Source organism: Podarcis raffonei, chromosome 9 (genome assembly GCF_027172205.1).
Source record: "Podarcis raffonei isolate rPodRaf1 chromosome 9, rPodRaf1.pri, whole genome shotgun sequence".
Lineage (NCBI taxonomy): Eukaryota > Metazoa > Chordata > Lepidosauria > Squamata > Lacertidae > Podarcis > Podarcis raffonei.
Window position 1 is genome coordinate 69,944,144 of NC_070610.1, and position 21,406 is coordinate 69,965,549.

Genomic DNA, 21,406 nt, shown 5'->3' on the forward strand with positions numbered 1-21,406 from the left:
GAAATTGACAAGGTGAGGGGGTGGGGAGAGCAGCAATGCTACATCATCTAGTCTCCTCAGTCGGTAAAGCGTGTAGCTCTTAAATGTAGGTTCGAGCACCACATAGGGCAAAAGATTCCTGCATCGCAGGTGGCTGAACTAGATGACCCTCATAGCCCCTTCCAACTGTACAGTTCAATGATTCCTCGGAAATACCATCAGAATGGATGCTCCGTTAACAGGTCTGGCCCACCTATGGGGCAAGGTGAAGAGGTTGCCTCAGGTGGCAGGATTCCCTGGCGCAGCAGATCACAATGTCCATCTTTCTTTCCCCTTCACCTTGTTCCTGATGTAGACGTTCACATCTTTTCAGTGGTGGAAACTATTTTACAATCCCATCAATTTTTTCAATTACATTTTTTCAATTAGTGCTAAAATGCTTTCCTGGCTATAATAATTATTTTTTAACCGGTATTTAAATATTAGTGAAATATTGCTGAAATGAAAGAATGTTATAGCACTATAACTCTTTAATGCTAATTAAGAAAAAACAGCAACACTGCAACATGTTCTTTCCCCTAATTAAACGCTTCCAATCTACGCTTATGGTCCATTAAAAAATAATTAGCAAACTATTTCTTAAACCAAAGTGATATGTGTAATGCTGCAATACTAAAAGCAGTCTTACCGGTGGCCATCATTCTAGATTCAGGTAGGTAGCCGTGTTGGTCTGACGCAGGTGAAATATATATTTTTTTTAAATTGTCCAGTAGCACCTTAGAGACCAACTAAGTTTGTTCTTGGTATAAGCTTTCGTGTGCATGCTATCTGAAGAAGTGTGCATGCACACGAAAGCTTATACCAAGAACAAACTTGATTGGTCTCTTAGGTGCTACTGGACAATTTTTAATTTTTTTATATATATTTGGTGGCCATCATGTTAGAGATGCGGTTTCTTTTTTTTTCTTTTTTTAAAGATATTTATTAAAGTTTTCAAATAGAGATGCGGTTTCACCCAATTAAACCCTTTTGATCTACGCTTCCGGTCCACAACAAGTGTTTTGGTTTTTGACATTTCATGAGTAATAATGGGCAATCACACTTAAATGAGTAAGTACTTAGAGAGGTGTGTAGCTGGGAAGATCCAACTATCATCTATTTATCATGGCTTGGGAGTTATTGGGATAGCTCAGTCGGTAGAGCACAAGACTCTTAATCTCAGGGTATTGGATTCAAGCCCCACACTGGGGGCACTGCAAGGGATTGGACTAGATGACCCTCATGGTCCCTTTCAACTCTACGATTCTGGGATTCTGGTGAATCAGACCACCACTTCCCCACCCACAACAAATATGCTGCAACTGCTGTTACAGAAAGAATATGATGATGGTGGTGGTGGTGTTTATTTATATCCCACCTTTTTCCATCACAGGCAGCTTACAACTAAAATAGAAACAGCTACAAACATAAGGGGAAAAGCAATCCTTAAAAAAAAAAATTGTTGTTTAGTCGTGTCCGACTCTTCGTGACCCCATGGACCAGAGCACGCCAGGCACTCCTGTCTTCCACTGCCTCCCGCAGTTTGGTCAGACTCGTGTTTGTAGCTTCGAAGACACTGTCCAACCATCTCGTCCTCTGTCGTCCCCTTCTCCTTGTGCCCTCCATCTTTCCCAACATCAGGGTCTTTTCCAGGGAGTCTTCTCTTCTCATGAGGTAGCCAAAGTATTGGAGCCTCAGCTTCACGATCTGTCCTTCCAGTGAGCACTCAGGGCTGATTTCCTTCAGAATGGGTAGGTTTGATCTTCTTGCAGTCCATGGGACTCTCAAGAGTCTCCTCCAGCACCATAATTCAAAAGCATCAATTCTTCGGCGATCAGCCTTCTTTATGGTCCAGCTCTCACTTCCATACATCACTACTGGGAAAACCATAGCTTTTACTATACGGACCTTTGTTGGCAAGGTGATGTCTCTACTTTTTAAGATGCTGTCTAGGTTTGTCATTGCTTTCCTCCCAAGAAGCAGGCGTCTCTTAATTTCGTGGCTGCTGTCACCATCTGCAGTGATCAAACATCAATAGATTAACCTTTTAAAAATTCATCCTAATTTTAATCCAAATTAAAACATTTTTCTGCCTGTTGCACAAAAGGTCCTTCAAGGCAGTTAACAATGTTAAAAATAAAAACTATTAAGAACAGCAAACTTGAAGCGGTCCAACATTTAGGGATCCTCAGGGACTCCAGAAGTTTTGATAACAGGTACACCATCTCTGACACTACAATAGCATGGAGTCCGTCATGCTATTGGGAGCTTTTTGTACAGGAATCTTTTCAGTTCATCCCCCATGTTGTCAGAAATGTTCAAATGAACAGTCCAAACTTTGTTGGTCTCACAGCGACACTCGAGGGCCAACATTTAGGAAAAGCCCCAATAGTGTGGGAGGTCAATTGCAATTCCACTTGTATCTTACAGTGGAAGACAGTTTCAGCTCCAGGTTTTGGAGAACTCTTAGGCAAGACACCCTCCATGGTCCCTCACCTTGATTAGCCTACCTCCGCATTGCGGCAGATACAACCAGCTCATGCCAATGCTCCCCTCCGCTGGAAAGTAGACCCACAGCAGAGGCCCAGCTACACTGTTCCTTGGTGCTGGCCCTGGCAGAAGAGAAATGTTTGTTATTTATCAGGAGCCGCCTGTCTGGAAGCAGCCCTGCATACACACTTTGGCTTTAAAGCACATTCAAAGCATGTCTCCCCCCCCCCCTCATATAATTTTGGGCACTATAGCTTGTTTAGGGTTGCTGAGTTTTGTAACTCTGCAAGAGGGAAACAACAGCGCCAGGTCACTCCTCCTGAAATGAAAAGGAGGTGAATCATCAAGCTTGCGATTTCACAAGGGATTCTTGACCTTTTGAGTTTAGTTCAACCTCCGCATTACTCCTTCGGAGTCTCAGAGGTTGGCAAGGATTCAGGGCGTTCCATCCCAAGACTGCGGTTTTTATAATCCGCCTGTGCTCTTATTACAGGAACAGAGCCCGCACGGTTGGGCTAAATCAAAGCTTTTAGTTCACCTGCTGAGTAAAACACTAGGGACTTGCTTTAAGCATTCATTATTCTGTTTCCTTTTTTAATTAGCTCAGCTTTGGTCTCAGGTCAAGTAAGTTTAAATGGGATAATGTACTCCAGATTTAACTACTTGTGTTTTCTTAATACTACAGTAATTGCATGTGGGAACAAAACGGGACAACCATGGAGAGGGGACGGTTATCTGAACTGGAGCAGACCATTTGTGTGTGAATGTATATCTACTCCAGGGTTGTGAACCTGGCACCCATGGAAGATGTGGCACCCATGAAGTCTTGCACTGGTACCCTTGGGCAGGTACCCCCAGACTCTGAGCTTTCAGATAAAAATATAAAGTACGTCTCTAGCCCTCCTACGTAGAAAGTTATAGGGCAAAATGTGCAGGTATCTTCTGAGTGAATTCTGTGAAATGAGCTTGAGTGTTGTGTGGCCACTTTGTATATTTTCCCGGGGCTGAGGAATGTTCCCTGTGGCTGTCTCTAATTTTGTGTTACGCCACACTCCCCATGGAAGCCACTTTGTTATGCTATGCCCTCCATAGCACACCCTCCAAGGGACGCAGGTGGTGCTGTGGTCTAAACCACTGTGCCTCTTGGGCTTGCCGATCAGAAGGTCCGCAGTTTGAATCCTCACAACGGGGTGAGCTCCCATTGCTTTGTCCCAGCTCCTGCCAACCTAGCAGTTCAAAAGCACACCAGTGCAAGTAGATAAATAGGTACCATTGTGGCAGGAAAGTAAATGGCATTTCCGTACGTTCTGGTTTCCGTCACGGTGTCCCGTTGCACCAGAAGTGGTTTAGTCATGCTGGCCACATGACCCGGAAACCTGTCTGCGGGCAAACGCCGGCTCCCTCGGCCTGAAAGCGAGGTGAGCGCCGCAACCCCATAGTCACCTTTGACTGGACTTAACTATCCAGGGGTCCTTTACTTTTTTTTAAAAAAAGCATACCCTCCAACACACCAGGGCACTGCTACTGCGTGAGTCACGTGATCCGGGGGAGATCGTGGCCCCCAAAATACAGTTTCTTCATGGCAGCTTCCCAAAAACACATTCTGGGGCACTGCGTGAGATTGTGGCCCCGAAAAAGGGGCCTGATATACTGCATCTCTTTTTCCTTGCCCTCTTTCGCACTCTTCATGTGCGTACTTTAATGCTTGGGGTGGTGATGAAGGCAGACAAAGAGCTATAACGTGAGATATAAAAGTGTGATACGGAAATTAGAGGCCATGAGCAAGAAAGGTCAAGGTAGAACCACACACAAAATCAGAGTAATGGCTGTAAGAGCAGATCCAAAGTCGCTTACTTGGAGGAATGCGGATCTGTATCAAGTGTTGGTGGGGGCGAGGAGAGTTGGTTGTATAGATCCACTCGAGTTTCATCTGGATTCCACCGTTAATTATCTGTCTGCATGATGACACCGAGGGAAAAGGCAAAGCAAAACCACAGCCCTGCGTGAGTCACTTCCTCCTTCCATCATTCCCAAAACATCATCTTAATAACAGCTGCTCATACCTCGTAGGTTATAATTATTTGAAGCATTCCAACTGATACCAAAAGGCAACTCGTCAGATTGTAGTTTGGCCTGAATAACTTCATCTGTTGCTGCTCCAGATAAGATCTAAGAGGACTTGTGGAGAAGCTAGTAAAATGCTGGTTAGACGATGTTACTGTTCAGTGGATTTGCAGCTCGTTGACCTCCAAAAGTGTTCACTGAAATCCCCACATTTTATTTAAATTATACAAATGTTTTTCACCCTTCGTTAGAGTTAACCAGCATTTCTTTCTCCTATACACTCACAGCATTTTCAACAATCAAGGACACTTTTGCCTCAGTCAGAAAAGAATATGTTTCAAATAGGTTTTCGTTGTTTTATCACTTGCTGTTTTGCTGGCCCAGGGCTTCTTTGGGATGTAGATTTAATACGTAAAGGGTTAGTTTCTCACACACACACCCTACACACGCCAAGAAAATTGTCAATGGGTATGCATCAACAAAAGCATAGTGTCCAGATCAAGGGAAGTAATAGTGCCACTCTGTTCTGTTTTGGTCAGACCACACATGGAGTACTGTGTCCAGTTCTAGGTGCCACAATTTAAGGATATTGACAACCTAGAACGTACGCAGAGGAGGGCAGCCAAGATGATCAAGGGTCTGGGAACCAAACCTTATGAGGAACGGTTGAAGGGAGCTGGGCATGTTTAGCCTGGAAAAGAGGAGACTGAGAAGAGATAGGATAGCTATCTTCAAATATCTCCAGGGCTACCATATAGAAGATGGAGCAAGCTTGCTTTCTCCTGCTCTGGAGGGTAAGACTCAAACCAAACGTCTTCAAGTTACGAAAAAGGAAATTCCGACCAAACATCAGGAAGAACCTGTGAAAGATTCTTAAACCGCATAATAAAATAACAAATAGGGTTTTTGTAAATAAATAGGGGTTCTTATTTGCTCATCCTAGAAGCCTCTGAATCGTGACAGAGGAGGTGTGCCTGGTTATATGCAGAAATAATAAATCTTGGGAGATGGAAACAGAAATCTGAGGGATTGGAGATAATCAGTGATAATTATCTGAGGATGTAGACTCTGTAAAGGAGAGAGAGGATGTAACTCTGTATGTGAGAGGGGATACAAACAGCATATATATATATATATATATATATATATATATATATATATATGGTAAAGGTACCCCTGCCCGTACGGGCCAGTCTTGCCAGACTCTAGGGTTGTGCGCTCATCTCACTTAAGAGGCCAGGAGCCAGCGCTGTCCGGAGACACTTCCGGGTCACGTGGCCAGCGTGACATCGCTGCTCTGGCGAGCCAGAGCCACACATGGAAACGCCGTTTACCTTCCCGCTAGTAAGCGGTCCCTATTTATCTACTTGCACCCGGGGGTGCTTTCGAACTGCTAGGTTGGCAGGCGCTGGGACCGAACAACGGGCGCGCACCCCGCCGCGGGGATTCGAACCGCCAACCTTTCGATCGGCAAGCCCTAGGCGCTGAGGCTTTTACCCACAGCGCCACCCGCGTACCCCTATATATATATATATATATATATATATATATATATATGAACAGTAGAGATGCAGTCTACACCACAGACTCATCAGAAGGGTTTAGTAATTCTGCACCCCATTAGTAGTTTAATACAGTACTGGAAACATTATTTTAAATTCTGAAGATGTTTACTTATGACAGCAATGTAATGAAAGCCAAAATGCTGAAGATCTAGGGGCTACAGATTGGTACGTGTTGTTCACTGTGGCCAAAACAAAACATAACTTAACTGTGCTTTAGTATTATGACAGGAATGTTTGCAAAAATAAAAAGCCTTCGTTCGCATGCATGCATAATTTCCCGTTAAGTCTGTAACAGAAGGGTCATGGCAACAGAATGTTTTTCCAGAGAAAAACATTACTGGGAAGTGGAGGCCCATAGGAACAAAAAGTGGGATTAGAGCCTGACCTTGAATCTTCTGCCGTTAAAAAAATTAAAATTTGCACTTTCTCTTCAGAATGGCTACTGTGTCATTGGACTCAATGGCGGGAACAATTATGGGGTTCGGACAGAGGAAGTGAATGGGAAATCTAGAAAAGGAGGGATATTCCTAGACAGAACATCTTGGATTCCACTGTTAATTATCTGTCTGCATGATGACACCAAGGGAAAAATCCTTGAAGCCTTTCTTTATATGATATTCACAGAAAAAGTAAATCACACACTTTTATAATCCATTGTCCCGAAAAACTTTATTTCGCCTTCTCCACAAGATCTGTAACCAGAGAGATTCTGAGCCCCCAATAATTCCACCATGGTCTGAAGATGAGATTAAGAAAGGTTGGAGAAACTGAGCATTTCAGAGATGGCCAGGGATTAGTGCAGATTAATTTCATCAAGTAATTGTGCTTTTAGTGGGCGCACAGTATGAGAGACAGAGGAGGGATGTAAAAAACACCCCCCTAGATTTCAAGAACCTTCTGGTCTGCGTTTCAAAGGTTTGTATTATCACAACTACTGCTTTCAATAAAGGCTTACAGAGACCTTGGCATTCTCATCAGTGACGGGAAAGGAGCCTTGTCGCCTAAACAACAGAGAGAAAGCTTAACATGTTTTGGTAAACTAACCCCGGAAATGCGTTAAAGGTCCTTGATACAGCAGAGTTCCCAGTTGCTCATTTCTCCACCTCCCAGATGGACGGTGATAATTCACAGTCCATGCTTTATGAACAATAAAATTGACGGAAAGTTTTGATAGAAAGGTCCAGCCTCCTTTTTTTCTGTGTTTTTTTTTCCTGGAGGTGCTAGGCACTGAGGGGAAGGCTCCAGAGTGAAAGGGAGAGCAATCTGACACACAGCTTTAGAGTGGACCTGTACCTGGAAGCCACAGGCCAAAAGGTAAGTGTGGATGAGCCCACTGCTTGGAGATGTCCTTTGGTAGAATATGAGACTCTCAATCTCAGGGTTTGGGCAAAAAAATTCCTGGTTCCTTCCAACTCTGCAATTCTGTGATTTCCTTCCCTGCTCTTACCTGCCTTGCTTTGCCTTCACTAAAGATTTCATGTCATTCCCATTTTTCATTTCCATTAAGCTTTGTATATCCATAAATGGAGTAATGAATTTGTTACTTTCAGGAGCCAGGGTGGGTGGGTGTTATTTGCAAACTTGTGAGTGTAAGCTTTGCTCCTTGTTCCTCTGGGTTGCTACTAAGCAAAAGTGAATTTGACTGGAAGCCAGTGAACATTGGTGCATCGGCCAAGATTTGGACCAGTGTTGATTGGATCTCCAGATTAACACCACTGAATTATGCTAATATCAGAATGGTCCTTCCAAAGCACTAATGTGTTTGTGTGGTCCACTATGCTGTGAACACATCCATTTCTAATGCAAGTATAGAAAATAAAATACTGTAGTTCTTCTTCTGTTGCAAAATGGTGAACAATTGAATGTGTATGCAGAACTGTAACATACCATAGGTATTAGTCAAATCAGTGATTTAAGGGTTGCCAGGCCGTGAGAATTGGGGGTGATACTTATGCTTAAGGCCAGATCACATAACATATACATTGCTTACCTCGCCTGCTGACCTGCAGCTAAATGTGTGAGCTGCCTCCTTTGTAAAAACTATATGTGTGGCAGAGATATTTTTATGAGCTAAAGGAGCAGATGCTCAGGGCGGCAGATTGAATGGGGTAGCAACAACTGTTCCTAGTAATTGTGCGGATTAGAAACTCGTGCAGTGTGAGTGAAACTGGGGGGGAAACCTTGCTTCCCCCATAGCCGCGGCCTTGGATTCAAACAGAAATCAAACATCACTCTTGACTTTCTCAGTTCCCAGCTTGCTGCTTTGCTTCTGGCTCACATCACTCCAAACTCAGAGCCCTTTCCTTTGATTCCTTAGCAGCCCATCACCTCAGCAGAAAGCTAGCTTGGCTATTTCAAAAAATTAGAAGCCAAGGCATACAGCCAACACCCTGCCCCCCCAAAAAAAACCCCACATAGCAGTATTTTTGTGTTCTTATATTGTAATCCACTCTGTGCTCCTCGGAGTGGGCAGTTTAGAAATCCAACAAATGAAATGCAGTAAATGGAACTTCTGGCAAGGATAAATCCGAATTGAATTAGAAGTAGAAGGGAGCCAAGGCATTCAGCCTAAGCCCCACCACCACCACCAAAGGTGGTTCTTATATTCTTGTGTTCTTATATTGTAAACCACCTTGTGCTCCTTCGAGGGAGGACAGTACTGTATAGAAATCCAACAAGTGAAAACAAATGAAACTCCTGGAAAAGGCGGGGAGGGAAATAGAGAGCTGCGTTCCGGCATCGTCTTCCGCACTGGGCAGCCACACGTCCGCAAACAAACCCCGCGCGTGTGGAAGCGCCCTTGCGCGGGGGTAACGCGCGTGTCGCGGGCGAAAAGCCTCGAATCTGGGTCGCGGGCGCGCGCGCGCGCGAGGGGAGCTCGTCGGGACGCCTTAGGCGAAGAAGAAAGAGGCGGGAAGAAGAAGCGGCGGCGGCGGCTGAGTCCGTCCCTCCTCGCCGTGTCATCCAGGCCCCTCCTCCGTTATTAATCCCTCTTATTGAAGGGGGGAGGGTGAAAAGAAGAGGCGGCCCGGGACTGCCCGCTTCCCCACACGCAGCCCATACCGTCCTGTCAGCGGCGGCGGCGCCGCCTGCCCGCGCTTTCCCTCTTCCCCCGCCACAGACACGCGCGCACGTCTGTATTCCTCTAGGAGAGACACCCGGGCGCGCCTCTCTCTGTCCCCCTCCTCGTCCGCCTCAGCGCCAGGCCCGCGACTCCTCGGCGCTCGGCTCGGCCCGGCCCGGCCGCCGCCTCCTGCATGTCTTTGCTGCCCTCAGCCCCGCCGCCTGAGCAGCCGCCTCAGCCCCCTCGACAGACGCCCAGGCTGCTGGATGCAGGTGAGCCGCCCGGGGGGAAGACAAGGCCGCGCGCGTCCCGCCCACAGACAGACCCACCGCCCGGCTCGGGGGGCTGACGGGTGGGGGGAACTGAGGCGGCGGCGGCGGCGACGACCGAGAGCGAGGCCTTGTTTGTTTCCGAGGCGGCCTGTGGTGGAAATGGCCGCTTCTTCCCCGCGGCCTCGGCCCGGTGGAGGTGAGGAGCCGCGCGAGAGGCCCCGGCGCCCCCTCAGGCGACCAACCACCCCCCGGGGACGGAGAGCCTGCCCTTCCTGACACGCGGGGATTGGGGTGGGGGTGGTGGTTGTGTCTGGCCGTGTGGCGGAGACGGTCGGGGCGCGTACGTGTGGAAGCGGGGAGACGGAGGAGCGTGTGAACGGGCGGCGCACCCGCGCGCGGGTCGGACCCTGGCCGGAGTCGGTGGCGCAGGAATCCACGGGACTTAGCTCCCAAGTGGGTTGTGGTCACGGCATGGTGGCGAAAGGCTGCCGGGTTGTGTCCGTGGCGGTTGCACGGAAAGTGACGGGAGCGTCGTGCTTCGAGGCGGAGGGGTGGCCAGCGTGGCCGACCCAGGCAGTTGTGCTTTTAAGTGCGTGTTTGGGTGTGTGTGTGTGTGTGTACACATATGCTTCCCTGGATAACTCAGTTTGGTTAGAACGGGTGTTGTGAACACCAAGGTCGCAGGTTCCTACTAGAGGGCTGCAATAATAATAATAATAATAATAATAATAATAATAATAATAATGTATTTATACCCAGCCCATCTGGCTGAGTTTCCCCAGCCACTCTTGGCGGCTCCCAATCGAGTGTTAAAACAATATATTCCTGCATTGCAGGGGGTTGGACTAGATGATCCTCAGGGTCCTTCCACAACTCCTACGATTCCATGTGTTGTAACCGCTTGCTGCATTTTAACGTGGCAGTTTGGTTCTTAATCTCTTCTCGCTCACAGGCACTCCTGAAACGATTAACTGCGCCTGAAATTGCAGGGCACTGAGCACACACACACAAACCAAACCCCGACTTGGAAGCTGCCTGCTTCCAATACTATAAACTTATGAATGTAAGGGTTTAGCTCATGTTTGTCCTTGGGTGACTTCACTGTTGTAAGCCTTCTCTGGCTGGAGAGGAGGGATAGAAACGCTTCGAAATAAATATGTGGCTCAGTCGGTAGAGCATAAGACTCTTAATCTCAGGGTTGTGGGTTCTTGCCCCACATCGGGCAAAAGATTCCTGCATTGCAGGGGGCTGGACTAAATGACTCTCTTGGTCCCTTCCAGCTCATCAGTTCTAAATATGTTGGTGATATTCTGAGGATAACTATTAGGTTGTGAGTGGGGATTGCGATGTGATTTTATATTGGAGTGGGCCTGCTAGGACAGTTTTCCATGTAACATGGCCATAAATTATGCTCATCAGAATTATAGGCTGAATGCAGCTTTCTGACATGTGTATTTTCAATTCTTGTCTGTCACATAATTTTCATCTTTGGGTGACCACTTAAAAAACCCTTAATATATGAAGGGGCCCAAATAAATATGTTGTATGTGTTCTAGATTGAAACACAACCTGATCCAGTGTAGGGTTAATTGTTAGGGTGTTGGAACTGGACCAAGGAGAGCTGGGTTTGAGTCACTTCATAACCATAAAGCTTCCTGCCAGTTGCGCTTCACTTAGTGTTGTTGTAAAATGGGATAATAACATCTCCCTCCGCCTGCATACCAACCTGAGATCCTTGGAGGAATGGTGGAAATGTGAGCTATAGATAGCTGGTGTCCATTATGTTTTCTATTAGCATGTAATATTGTGTTGTGAGATGCTCTGGAATAAGGAAATCAGGGGGATTTGACAACTGTGCTCTTTAAGAAGTGCATGTGTTCAGAGGAAATGTGGGCAGTTTATATGGACTGTTCCCTAACAGCAAGAACACTGTGAATTTACACATCAAGTCTGGGCTCAATCCTACATCCATTTACCTGGTGTAATCCCACTGAACCCCAGTGGGACTTACTTCTGATTAGATTTGGATAGGATTGCACTGTAAAATGGTGTGAGTAAGGAGGGGCTGTAATGTACTTGGTGTGTTTTGTTCCCCGCCTTTGCAAGGTTAGTGTTTCTGCTGTCTTGAAAAGAACGTTAAAAAAACTCCCCACATTCATTAAATTGAGTAAACATATACACAGAGCTTTAAAAATGTATACATGTAGGAGGAGGCATGGCCCCTGAATGAACATTTGGTTTGCTGATGCATATGTCTATCTAAAGCACTGCAAAGGAGAGGGGAAGCCAGGCTCATTCTACAGGAGAGAAACCCATGACTGCTCCTTTTCAGTCTGCATGCACTCTTAATGTGAGAACTTTCAAAATGTAATAGTTACTCTAAATGTTAATACTTGATTTGCATCTTCCTTACTGCTTCAGAACTATTGCTCTCTTCAACCTTTCTTTGGATCATGTACATGTACAGCAGCAATGCTGTCCAGTCAAGGTGTCGTATTTCACATGTCGTATTAGAGCAAGGAGAAAATGTTTCACGATATTTTCAAGATCAGAGTGAGGTGGAAAACTGCACTAATCCCCTCTTCCCCAATATACTATTTGGACTAGTAGGACTCAGGCAAAGGATCTGAAGTGGCAGTTCCCATGTGGACTAGTGCTTTCATGCATGCTGAATCTGGGTATGTGACACATGAGAAAGCCACCACTGATAGGCCTTATCTAGCATATTTGGCAATGTAGTTGTGTTTTAATTCTATCTGTACTTTAAGACAGGTTTATTTTCACATTTTATTACCGTAATTTATGTCCTGTTAGACTATTATTATAATAATTCATTAAATTTCTATACCATCCTTCATCCAAAGATCACAAGACAGTTCACAATCTAAAAATACAAAAATACCTACCATAATAACAAACAAAAACAATACCCCATATGCTTCAGATAGAAGCCTTAGGGTAGCATATTACAAAATCAAGAGAGAGTTATTGCATCTGTATGATATGTGTGTTTGCACACATCCTGTTGTGTTTGCACACTTACCTATTGTCATGCACAGTTTTGTACTGATAGCTTATTATGTAAAATTACCTAGCATATTTGACAGGTACAGACAAATACCTAGCATGTGAAAAGCATGACAAAACCAATATATGCTTTTAAAGTGTTCGCTAGTGTATTCTGACTGTCCATAAAATTCTGGAAACAGCTTTAAGGCACACAGTGATTTCATAAGAAGTTGGAAATGAAATTTAGAATGAAGCTCCAATGGGAAGAGATCTGTCTTTTGATTATGGTGTTCTACAAGGTGTAATGAACACTAAAGTTGCGAAAGTTAATAAGTTTCCAATGTTGAGTGGAAAGATTTGTTTCAGCATGGCAAAATTGTGAGTTTGAGCACCTTCCTTTAATTGCATAGCTATCTTTATGCTTCTGAATAGACCCTTGGATTTCAGTAAATAGTATGGTTGCTAAACATACCTTTGTAAAAAGTTTGTCAGAATGGGATCAGGTTTAGTATGTGGTAGACAAACTTTCATGTAAGTGGACTGAATTCCCTTTGTTTATCTGATTTTCTCTAGAGCTAATTATTGGAAGAAGCATTGGATTGGCCTTGTATTTAGAGTGAGGAAAAACACCAAGAGAAAAACACTCAAAACTAGCCGTGAGCTTAGAATTTAATGTTGTTGCTCTGACTCTTGTTCCACTAAAAACTTGGTGGGTTTGCTGTTTTCCATAACCATAGTGAAATAATCTGTGCAAGCAAGAATTAATGCAACAGACACTGCTAAATGTACAGAATGACCTGTAAAAATAAGTTTAACTGAAGAATCTGTATTCTATTTAAACCTATTACCAAGCCTAGTCACTTCAGTCAGCATTGTGCCTAGTTCCTGACAAATAGGAAGTGAAGCTGATTAAAGAATGGATACTGCTTGATCTGATTTCACCATTTGCTCCACTTCTACCCTGCCCACCAGATGTAAATAGGTTACAGCATGTCAACCTTTTTACTGAAATAAGACTTTACAAGTGGAACTATTTTTAAAAAACAATAATGCAGGCAGCTTGGCCTAAAATTCCTGTGTTAGCATTTAAACTTTTGGCAATCTTCTACATTGATTAGGCACATAAACTTCAGGCAAGCTAAAATCAACTCTGACAATTATAATGGCGTCCTTTGTGTATTCAGTGTTTGCTGATCTCAAGTGAGTGGGTCTCCGGCATAGTGAGCATATTCATATGCAACAGGTGCTTCTGAGGAACCTATCCTTTTTCACAGAACAGGCATTACTCACATTCAGGCTGTACACCAGCTGCAGACTGGCATCTAGCATATTCAGCTTTGTTTGAAATGCACTATGGATATATAAAAACACGCAAAATAGCTCCTTATTTGAACATGCTGGATTTCTTGAAAAACCTCTGGTGCTTGACCTTCCAACTCCTATTTTCAAGCAATTTCACCATCATCTTTTGTTCATCGATATTAGCTTGTCCTAGCTCTGGGGTGGCCAACGCTCTGACATCCAGATGTTGTTGAACTCCCAACTGCCATCAGCCTCAGCTGGCATAGCCAAAGGTCAGGGATTATGGGAATTGTAGTCCAACAGTATTTAGAGGGTTCTACATTGGCTACCCTTGCTCTAGCTAGGCAAGGATGTATGAACAGGGTGTTCAGCGGTTGCACCTTCTTAGTCTGGTTTTGTATAGCATTTTTGCTTCTCTTAAGGAAGAAAATAGAGTTTGAATGTATTATGTAGACGTCACAGCATCAGGAAAAGTAAGGGTTCACAGTATTTTTCTGATGAGTGACAAAGTTGTCTGGATTAATCCATCCACATCTTATTCATAGGCCAGAGACAGAAACTTCTGTGCCTTACATATAGACTGATGTATAGATTTTCCCTTCACTGTTGCCACGATGGGAAAAAAATAATATAATCTTCCTAGCAAATAGCTTATTGGCACAGAAACTTTCTTAGATGTCGTGTTAACCGCCTTGTATTCTTATAGGTTTTATGGATCCCTGAGTGTCTGAATTCATAAACTTGGTACGAACTTTTAGGTTACACTTACCAGGATAGTCACAATCCTGTGGTTTCACTATTATTTCATGGTGATTAAACAAATGACATCTTTTAATGACATACTTGTTGGATATTGAAACAAAATGGGAGAACAGGATACAGTACAGTGGTACCTCGGGTTATATACGCTTCAGGTTACAGACTCCGCTAACCCAGAAATAGTGCTTCAGGTTAAGAACTTTGCTTCAGGATGAGAACAGAAATCGTGCTCCGGCGGCGCGGCAGCAGCAGCAGGCCCCATTAGCTAAAGTGGTGCTTCAGGTTAAGAACAGTTTCAGGTTAAGTACGGACCTCCGGAACAAATTAAGTACTTAACCCGAGGTACCACTGTATTGGAAGTACTATGCTGGATTTTATTTACCTGCAGCTGGTTATGCAGTGATAATTGTGGGTATGGTCTACGGATAAAATTAAGCAAAGGCAAGGTTTATAATGGTCGCATTTAATATATTGCAATGGCTTGAATTTTTAATCTCTCACTGCATGGCTTGATTTCCCAATACACCCCTTCCTCAGTGTTTTTCCCCGAGAGAGCTATATTCCAAGAATTGTTTTGTTTGCCTTTTCTGTGTTGTACAAGGTTAAGACCTTTAAGCAAAGCTAGTACACGTTTAATAGTAACCTCATTTGGAAGCAAAGCTTCAGTTCCTTCTTAAGTCTGATCAAGTTCAGGGGCATGCAAAGTACTTCATCAGAGGACGTGATTTATCGGGTGTAATTCAGATAAACATAAAGCCCCACAAGCTAAGCCTGGTTGTGAATAGGATTTGGCAGTTAGTGTCCTTCCTTGACAAATAATGTAATGCAAAATAAGAAGGCCAAACATTCACCAGTCCAACAAATGGTATGAGCTATGCTTTACTAGTGGAATAACATGTGCGTGCCCCAATTGATACTCATGCAAAAGTGTGTTTAATGGCACAGTCTTACTATAAAAATGGAAATCTCATCACTGCCCATTTAACATAGCATAATTATGCAGCAATATTAAGCTACTGAAAAGGAAAACATCTGCTTTTGGCACTTTAGTAGAGGCATAAGTTTGAGGGCTAATTAGAAATGATGCTTATAAGATGTGAGACAGCTTTGAAGGCTGTCATGGGTGTTACATTTTGTTAACTTCTTCCAGTGTAAATGTATTAGTCGATTTTCTTAGGGATTGGGAGCTCATAATCCGTGCTGTGTATCTATCCATAATAGAATACACCAGGTTTCCAGCTCTTCATTCTAACCACCAGTTTGCAAATGCTTCCCAAAAAGAACTGAACAGAGGGTTTGCTTTGTAGAACACGTAACATCTGTGCTGTTTAGAATTAATACTTCTGGGAAAAGTAGTTGTTGCATTTTTTAGGTTTTGTAATTTTCCAGGCAAAACTATTCCGTGTCAGGCCATTTGTAAGTACCAAGTTTTTGGTAAAGAAAGTGAGAACAATTGAATAAAAAAAATGTCAAAACTAGAAACACCCTCCGTAAAGTTAGTGGGTCACTGCAGTGTACTACTGAGGAGTAAGAAATACCATCTCTAGTACATTCAAATGGGATTTCTGTTAGACTGGTTTTTGACCGCTGACACTTTGGACTGGTAGTCTGTGTATCTTCATGCTTAATGCTTCAGAGCTAGGACTTGGTTATAGTAGTGGTGGTTGGCTGAACTAAGTTCAGTGTTTTTAATAAAACTTGGAATGATCCAATGAACTTTTTTAAAAAGTGTGTAAGCATATAAAATATATTCTCAGCCTTTTGGCTAAGAAATCATTTTCTGTTAAGATAAAGTCATACATATATTTTTATGTATTAATCAGCATATCAATTTATTAGTCTTAGTTTTCTTTGTTTACCACTATAAATATTTCTCAGCATTTATAGATAATTGCTTTAATGTAAGATAGCTGATGAAGTTATTAATCCCTTAGACTAGAACCACTGTGTTTGTTTGTTTGTTTGTTTGTTTGTTTGTTAAATTTTTATGCTGCCCTTCATCCAGAGATCTCAGGGCAGTTCACAGCATAAAAATGTAAAATAAAAACACTAAATACATGATAAAAACAAAGCAAACCTATAATTCTCCCGCCCCAAAACACACACCACACTTAAAAGAACATAGAATATTAATCAGCCTGGTTGAAGAAGAACATTTTTGCCTGGTGCCTAGAGGTGAAGGTGTCAGGTGAGCTTCCCTGGGGGGAGAGCATTCTGCAAGCAGGGAGCCACTGCAGAAAAGGCCCATTCTTGTATGACCATTCTCAGGTCCGTCTTTAGCATATGTGGTGCCATGGTGCAAAGATCCGCCCAATGCCCCCAAATTTAGTTTTTTTAGGGGGCCTCCCCAAAGTTGTTAAGCTTTTTTTAGTAGGGGGCCTCCCAGTACAGGTGAAACTTGAAAAATTAGAATATCGTGGAAAAGTTCATTTATTTCAGTAATTCAACTTAAAAGGTGAAACTAATAAATGAGATAGACTCATGACATGCAAAGTGAGATATGTGAAGCCTTTCTTTGTTATACAGTGGTACCCCGCAAGACGAACGCCTCGGAAGACGAAAAACTCGCTAGATGAAGGAGTTTTTCATTTTCTTAGCCGCTTCGCAAGATGCATTTCTCTATGGGCTTGCTTCGCAAAACGAGGCTTGCCCCGCAAGCTCTGGGGATAGCGGGGAAGCAAGGGGCGGCAACGGGGAGAAGCGATCTTCTCCCCGCTGCCCCTTGCTTTAAAACAGGTCCGGGGACAGAGGGGAAGGCGTGCGGCGCTTCCCCTCTGTCCCCGGACGGTCTCCATAGGAACGCATTGATTGATTTTCAATGCATTCCTATGGGAAACCGTGCTTCGCAAGACGAAAAACTCGCAAGAAGAAAAAACTTGCGGAACGAATTAATTTCGTCTTGCGAGGCACCACTGTAATTGTTATATTATGGCGTACAGCTGATGAAAACCCCAAATTAACAATCTCAGAAAATTAGAATATTGTGAAAAGGTGCAGTAGCTATTCAATCCGTAACACCTGCAATGGATTCCTGAGCCTTTAAATGGTCTCCAAGTCTGGTTCAGTAGGAAGCACAATCATGGGGAAGGCTGCTGACCTGACAGTTGCGCAGAAAGCCGTCATTGAGACCCTCCATAAGGAGGGAAAGCCTCAAAAGGTAATTGCAGAAGAAGTTGGATATTCCCAAAGTGCTGTATTGAAGCACATTAATGGAAAGTTATGCAGAAGGGAAAAGTGTGGAAGAAAAAGGTGCACAAGCAGCAGGGATGACCGCAACCTGGAGAGGATTGTCAGGAAAAGACCATTCAAACGTGTTGGGGACTTTCACAAGGAGTGGACTGAGGCTGGAGTTAGTGCATCAAGAGCCACCACACACAGACGGATCCTGGAGATGGGCTTCAAATGCCGTATTCCTCTTGTCAAGCCGCTCCTGAACAAGAAACAACGTCAGAAGCCTTTTACCTGGGCTAAAGAATAAAAGAAATGGTCTGTTGCTCAGTGGTCCCCAGTCCTCTTTTCTGATGAGAGGTCCAATATTGCTCTATTTGCAATCCTTGTTTTGCTGATTTCAATGTTCTAATTTTCTGAGATTGTTAATTTGGGGTTTTCATCAGCTGTACACCATAATCATCACAATTAGAACAAATAAAGGCTTGACATATCTCGCTTTGCATGTCATGAGTCTATCTCATATATTAGTTTCACCTTTTAAGTTGAATTACTGAAATAAATGAACTTTTCCACGATATTCTAATTTTTCGAATTTCACCTGTATACATGTGCAGTGCTCCTCTCAATGTAGCTTAATGTTCAGCAGCTTGTAGATAGAGGCAGCAGTTCCATGTAAATAGTTTGTAAAGCAAGTTAAAACCTGTTAATAGGCAGCCTTGCTGGATCTGATCCAAGTTCTCTAGTGGATTTATGACTGTGTGGTATGAATTATTACACACTTGTGTGAGAATGTCTATCACATGATGATACTGCCTCAAGTGCCTTCGCAACTGCTTTATAGTTGAATAAAGTTTAGCTTGTTTCTCTGCTTATACATAGTTTTATCTAAAAAAGGGAAGCCAACCCTCTTGCTTTGCAGACTTTCACTAGAGCAAATTAGTGAATGAAGACTTGCTTGCATATACAAGGCTTTATTTCTTGGAGCAAGTACTTGGGTTTCAAGGCTGCCTTCATTCTATAGAAATCTGAGTAAACAAAAAGCAAATGGAAGAGCTGCTCAGTCTCTTCAGCTGTGTGGATTCAGTGTCTCACATTTGCTTTTAAGAAAATAGAACTGTAAATTGAAGCTGTAAAATAAAGGGATCTGATAAACAAGCAAATTGTTTGGCAATTTAATGTGAGGGGTTGTAACCCTGCACATGTTTTATTAAAGCAAAAATGGTAGATATATTTGAAGGTCTAATTTCATAACATATTAAAATGGTTGTCCAAGCTGCATTTTCACAATCTTTGCTACAATTGAAGTGTGCAGCTTGTTTGTATCTCAATGTTGCACAACTATGTGTCCTGGAATTGAATTCACAGAAGTATTTGTGTCTTTGAAACTGAAGACATCAGGTGATGCAACCTGTTGTTGACTAAGGTCTTGATTTATAGACCAGCTGGTTGCCGTCTATGTGACCTCTTTCCTTACAGCTCTTGATCAGACCTCAACTAATAGTGGGTTTGCAGTCATTCCAAATAGATTTGGAGGCCTCTCTGAATTTCAGTTTGATAAACCAACCCCTGACAGCCCTTTCAGAGCCTAGAAATAGGGATGACCTCAGGGAAAAGTTGGTGTTCCCAGAGAAAAATGCATGGCTGAGTGTCTCTTTGTCCCCCTTCCTCCTCCCTCCAGCCAAAAGACTCTGGATACATCTAAATGGCTACAATACAGGACTCTGCATGTTTGATTAATTGATGCCTGATTCATGTTGTTATCAAGAATAGGCAAATTATGGTAAAGCATTATTGGTAATTCTTTTATTTGAAGTTGTTGCAGCTAACCCTCAGTTCAGGGGTCTGAGTTGGCCTGCTAAGTAATATTTTCTCTTCCCCCTACCACCACTCCAAGATTCTACCTACTTAAAATGACACAGTGTTGGAGTGGGCAGAGCCCAGTAGCCTCATATTGCCCCCCTCCCCAATCATCAGATTAACCATTCAGTAGGAGGCTGTATGCCTGCGTGTGTCTACACATGCAGTGTGAGATGCCCACAACAATTTTTAGCTGTACCCACTGCTGGCATGCAGTTCCGAGAGATTTAGCCAAGGGCAAAAGTGGCCCTCTGGACAAAAAAGTTAGCCACCCCTGCTTTAGATGATGATGGAGATACAGAATTATCAGTTCCCACTATTGGAAATGTGACTTGACAAGTTCTTCTTCTTCTTCTCCTCCTCCTCCTCCTCCTCCTCCTCCTTCTTCTGTCTTTTTTTTTTTTTTTTGGAACGCTGGGATTTTACTTTTCTTGTTGTTTGGTCTATTTGTAAATGCAAAGTGTGGCTAATTCTGGAGATTCAATAATCGGCACAAGAGGCATTCCCCACCCAGTAGAATGTTCCACTTTGTGTGAGACTTCTTTTGCATCCTTTTGTTGTGGAAACGTAACAAATTTGCCCCTTTTAAGGGTAAATTAAGACTAAAAAATTAAGTGGTAGAATGGAGTGCTGGTAAGACCCGGGGCCAGATCTCAGCTGATACACCTTATCCTTGCCTCAGGTTTTGGCTAGCACACATTTTAAATAGACAAGCTGTGCCAATTAAGGCTCTGATATCACAGGTTATTTTCCCCAAGTATTAAGCACACCCCTGTACTCTGCCAGCTTGAGTCTATTTGAGGAAAATAGTATATCAAGAGTTGCTAAATATATTCCAGTATTGATTGTGGTTCTCCTCTGGGTAAGTATATAGCCATTTTCAAAGTTTGTCTTTGAGTGAAAATTGCCTCCAGGTGATCATTCAGGGAAATTTTGTAAATTGCTCTTTTTTTCTTTCTTTCTTACACATAACTTGCATAGCATGTGAGACGCACCGGGTTAATAACTTATTTGCAAGATTTATGTTAATAGTTGTGCTGACTGAAGGCGGGGGGGGGGGTGAAGGAAGAGAGCAATTACTAGCAAACTTGAGCCCTGTACTGAAGTTTCTATTTATTTGTGGTATGCTGGCTTTTTTACTTGTGTTAGAAAAACTCTCAGAAACATAACCTTGGTATTTTTTATAATAAAAACAACTAACCTTTTTGTAGTAAGGGTCATATTTACCCTTGGCCAAGCCTTTTACCTTTGGCCAAAAACAACTAACCTTTTTGTAGTAAGGGTCATATTTACCCTTGGCCAAGCTGCCAGTGTTGGGTATGGCCACCTTACCACCTCACAAGGTACATGCAGACACACACCCATTCCCCTTGGCTGATCCATGCAGATTAGTTGAGGTTGTGGAGGAGCTATTACCCCCTCCCAGCTTATCAAATGATTAATTGGATCATTGTGAAAGGGTTGATTTGCTTCTCTGTTCAGGTGCTGGGAGAAGCTTAAATGTCTGCTCCAGTGTTGCATCTACTCTTTAATTTTATTTTTGCTGCCACCAGAATCAGTGGGGTCTTAGGGAGGCGGGGGGGGGAATATTGGGGATAGGGTCAGATGTGCAACTTTGGCTTAACATGTTAAAATAACAGCTGATGTGAAACCTCACAGAATGTGATAGAATGAAAGTTGCTTTCAGTAAACCACAAGGCAATTTTTTAAAAAAAATTACATATTCTAAAAGGGACTGGACAGATCTTCAGGTCATAGAATCATAGAGTTGGAATAGACCACAAGGGCCATCGAGTCCAACCCCCTGCCAAGCAGGAAACACCATCAGAGCACTC

The 21,406-nt window shown here is 43.3% G+C and overlaps 1 protein-coding gene across 2 annotated transcripts in view; it reads left to right on the forward strand.

Moving 5' to 3' along the window:
- Positions 1 to 9,030: 9,030 nt before the first annotated feature.
- CNOT6L (CCR4-NOT transcription complex subunit 6 like) overlaps positions 9,031 to 21,406 on the forward strand; it is a 35,922-nt gene continuing 23,546 nt past the window's right edge. The window contains exon 1 of one of the 2 annotated variants that reach the window (XM_053404339.1): positions 9,031 to 9,473. The gene's annotated coding sequence lies outside the window, so the exon portion shown is untranslated. Of the gene's footprint in view, positions 9,474 to 9,554; positions 9,670 to 21,406 lie in introns of those variants that run through there. The other variant, XM_053404340.1, reaches the window with a different exon arrangement.